A 4,627-nucleotide genomic window follows, 5' to 3' on the forward strand; every position below is an offset into this window, starting at 1 on the left:
ATCAGTGCTGGTTGACCCCTTCTCTTCAAAGCAGCTAGATAATTCAGTGGCTAGAGCTTTGGGCTTGCAGTTAGGAAAATGTGAGTGCAAATCTCATCTCAGAAATTTATGAGTTGTGTGAACCTAGGCAAGTCATTTCATGTATTTTTCTTAAATCTACTGAAGAAGGAAATGGCCACAAAAACACCATAGATAGTATGGTCCATGGGATCAAGAAAAGTTGGACACAAGTGAACAACACTTTCTCTTCAACTTGGAATTTTAAAGAGTTGCTTGATACATAGAGAAGTGGAAATGATTTGTCCAGTGTCACCTAGCAAGCGAGCATGTATAGGTAATGAAGACTTAATGAAGTGATGGATGTAAAGATCTTTGCAAAACCATAAATGCTATATTAAGATGAAATTTTATTACAGGGCACTGTCCTGGGCACCATGAATGATCCTAAAGAGTGTAAGACATGGCCCTTGCCCACAAGAAACCTAAAATCCAATTTAAAAAATAGGATATAAAACAAATGCAAAATTAAAGACAATATAAATACCTTTTGAGCTAGAGATCCTACTGAGGGACAGATAGCCCAAAGAGATTAAAGGCAAAAAGACACCATGTATACTGACATAATTATAGCAGGACTATTTGAAGTAGCAAAAAACTGAAAACAAAGTGGATGCCCATATTATAGTCAAAGTCTGAATGGAAAATTACTGAACCTGGGGAGCTGACCCAGTGGTGTAGGACTTCTAAAGAACTAAGGATGCTGAGGGAGCTTGAGGATGCTCTTGTTTGTCCTTCATTTGCTAGCTCTGGTGATATCTCCTAAAATGACTCTGTGTATAGATGCTAATAAAACCCATTTGAGTACATATTATGTTTCCCTATAGAATGTAAGATCCTTGAACACAAGATTAATTCGTCCTTCATTTTCAAAGATCAATGATATTGTGGGGTGATGTCTTGACCTGAGCATGAAATGGATTTAAGTGAGGAAGGGTTACCAAGGTCTCACTCTCTCTTCCAGAGTCAGCAATTCCAGTGGCAAGTCAAAACAACTGGTGATGGTTCAGGGTTTAGTGGATGACTTTAGCATCTTTGATATCTGTCCAAACTCTTAAGCACCTGCTTCAGCTGCCTTCATGGCCATTAGAGCAAATTGTCCTCATCCACCCATTCTGCCAAGGGAAGTCTTCACCTGCTAGGGTTAGATATCCCTCTACCTCATCAGCAGGTGTAAGGTAAATCCTGTAGGTTGCTCTCAATTTGGTTTAGCCCATCTGCTGAGACAGCTTTACTGGGGTGTGCTTGCTGCACATGCTAGTTTCTTGGGGCCATAGGTGGATGCCAGGTGGGCACCAAAGGTGAGTAAGCATCCCTGAGAAGTCCCCCCACCAGAAGTGCTAGTCCTCCTGAGAGAAGGTTAGCACTCCTTTGGATAAGGATGGAAGCGGTACAAGTGGCCTTGATAAGGCTAAGCCTTTGCCACCAACTCTGTGACATTTAACCATGAAAGCCCTCCCAGTAGAAGTACTAGTTTTCCCTGAGGATCCCTGAGGATGCTAATTATGTGGGAGCAATAGAGAAAACGCTAGAGTAAAAGGGGGAGGACAAACCATCAGTTTCACAGTTTTGCCTTCGTTTCTATAATTCAAGTTATTTAAGAGCATCCTGTCTTTGGAACTTGGCCGCCCAAACTTGTGGCTCCTCTCCTGATCTATTGACTAAAAAAAAATGGTCATCGCTCACTGTCCTAAGGTTCCAGACAGGAAAAGCAGATCAGCTCGTTGTTACTTTTATAACTGGATTTGCCCTACCTCAGGTCAAGCATCATTTTCTCCTTAGTGATTGTTTCTGGGAGGTGACATCAAGATGTTCCCATTGCCCCAGTCACAATTCTTACAACATTCAATTACCCGGGTTTATTAGACCCTTTTCAGCTACTTTATTGCTCTCTCCCCAGAGTGACCCTCATCTTCAGCTCTCCTCCCTGCTTTCTCCAGGGTTATTGCTCGTCAGAGAAAAGGTCACTACTGACTCAAACTGAAAATAAGAGAGAGGCAGCAGAAGACCAAGTTCAGGCTCTAAAGTCCATTCCCATCAGTCACCTCACTTAAATGTAAATGAAGATGGATGAAAAGGGCTGCTGTATTTGCTGTTCCTATAACCTCTTGCTTATTCCTCTTGCCAAGCTGCCTGTTTCTAAACCCAATTGTCAAAAAAAAGCAATCAATCATTCAACAAATATGCCTTGAACTCTGTCTTGGGACAGTATAGCATAGTGTATGGCTTACTTGACTTGGTGTGGGGCAAACATGGATTCAGATCCTGCCTTTGACATTTATTAACTATGCAACCCTATTTGTTGTTGTTGTTCAGTTATTTTTCAGTCGTGTCCAACTCTTCATGACCCTATTGGGGGTTTTCTTGGCAAAGACACTGGAGTGATTTGCCATTTTTTTCTTCAGTTCATTTTATAGATGAGGAAACTGAGGTCCTATATCACATAACTAGTAAGTGTCTAAAGCTAGATCTGAACTCAAGTTTCTTAACTTAGGCTCTGTGCTCTTATATCCTATGCACCCATTTAAAATCTGAACATTAGTTCCCTCATCTGTAAAATGGGGAAAATGATCAATAATCAAATGAAATGATGTGAAAAGACCTTTACAAAACTGTAAAATGCTGTGTGCATGTGTATATATACATATAATTTAATCCTATGCACCCATTTAAAATCTGAACTTTAGTTCCCTCATCTGTAAAATGGGGAAAATGATCAATAATCAAATGAAATGGCATGTGTAAAGACCTTTACAAAACTATAAAATGCTGCATGTGTGTATACACACACACACACACACACACACACACACACACATGAACTATTGTTACAGAGCACTGTCCAAACCTTGTTGTTGTTTGATTATTCTGTTTGTGATCCCTTTAAGGTTTTCTTGGCAAAGATATTATAGTAGCTTGACATTTCCTGTTCCAGGTCATTTTATATATGAGGAAACTGATGGAAACAGGCCTAAATAACTTCTCCAAGTTCACATAACTGAGGCTGGATTTCAATTTTGTTCTTCCTGACTCCAGGCTTAGCATTTTATCCACTTTGCCATCTACCTGTCCATCCTAGGCAGCATGGATGGTCCTTCCCCACGAGAAACCTAAAATTCAATTTGCAAACAAGATATAAAGCACACATAAAATATAAAAGCAATATAAATACCCTTTGGCCCAGAGATCCTGCTGAGGGACATATAACCCAAGAAAGTCAAAGATAGAAAAAAAGATACCAAAATATCCCTAGCAGAACTTTTTGTAGTAATGAAAAATTGAACATAGAAAGGGTGCTCACTGTTTGAGAGAATGGCTGAACAAACTTTTGTATATAAATATAATGGGATATTATTGTACCATAAGAAAAAATTAATATGAGGAAGTCAGAGAAAGATGGAAAGACTTGTGGGAAATGATGCAGAATGAAAAACCAGGAAAACAATTCCTAAAATAATTCAAATGAAAAGAAAATTAAAAAGAAGTGACTAATGAACACTATAATAATGCTGTAGGCTGGGTAAGTTTGATGATTCTTTTTGGCCCTGGAAAAGATTTGAAAAAATGCAACCCTTTCATTTTCTTTAGAGATAGAGAAGATTGAGGGGGATGGATTGTTTTTGAGTGAGAAATATTGCATTTGCTATCAATATTAGTCATTCTATTAGTCAGTTTTGCTTAGTTATTTTTTCACAAAGGAAAGTTGACTATGATTTGAGGTGCAGTGCCTAAACATGAATTATTTAAAACAAAAAGGTATCAATAAAACTTAAAAGAAAAAGAAAATAATCTAAGATTTACTCTCATGTCAGAGACTCTCTTGACACAAATAGCCAATCAACACTTGCCCCCACCACCACCACCACCACAATCAGGAGATTTTCTCCTTTTCTTGACTCATAGATCCCTTACCTAGAAAATATGAAAATATTTGCTTGACACCTCTCCATGATCCATCTTGTAGTTTTATTAAAGTGGCAAAAATGAGACAGAAATCCTTAAATTCTTGGAACTAAAGCTACTCTATGATGAAAAATGCTTTCCAAAGATGAGACTAGCCCTGGACATGCACAAGGAATCTTGGGCACCATCAGATTTCATTCCCCATACTTTATGTATATTAACTCATTTTATTCTCATAACAAGCATAGGAGATGGGAGCTATTATTATCCCCATTTTACAGATGAGAATTCTGAAGGCAGGGATTAAATGACTTGTCCAGAGTCACACAGCTAGTATATGACTTGAACTCAGGTCTTGACTATAAGTTCTGATCTTCTCCACGCAAATAAGCGTAGTATGAAAAAAAATTGAGAAGGTTGAAGGAAATAACAAGGATTAGGAAAAACTTCATGGAGGAGGTGATACCTGATCTAGAAAGGACTTAGAGGGGTGGGAATAAGAAGAGATTAATTTAAGCTTGTCCAAATGCCAGAGATAGAATATGAAGGGTCATATTTAAGGAAAAACTAGTTGTCCAGCTTGTCTGGAATGTTGAATATAAAATGAGACACAATGTAAGTCTGGAAAGATACATGAAGAGTATTAAGTGACAGGCTAAAGAGTTTG

General features: G+C 38.4%; 1 pseudogene; it reads left to right on the forward strand.

Annotated features, from left to right (window-relative positions):
• Window positions 1-1,394: 1,394 nt before the first annotated feature.
• On the forward strand, window positions 1,395-1,513 carry LOC111719336 (annotated as a pseudogene).
• The last annotated feature ends 3,114 nt before the right edge of the window (window positions 1,514-4,627 follow it).

This window comes from Sarcophilus harrisii, chromosome 1 (assembly GCF_902635505.1).
Source record: "Sarcophilus harrisii chromosome 1, mSarHar1.11, whole genome shotgun sequence".
NCBI classification, from domain to species: Eukaryota; Metazoa; Chordata; class Mammalia; order Dasyuromorphia; family Dasyuridae; genus Sarcophilus; species Sarcophilus harrisii.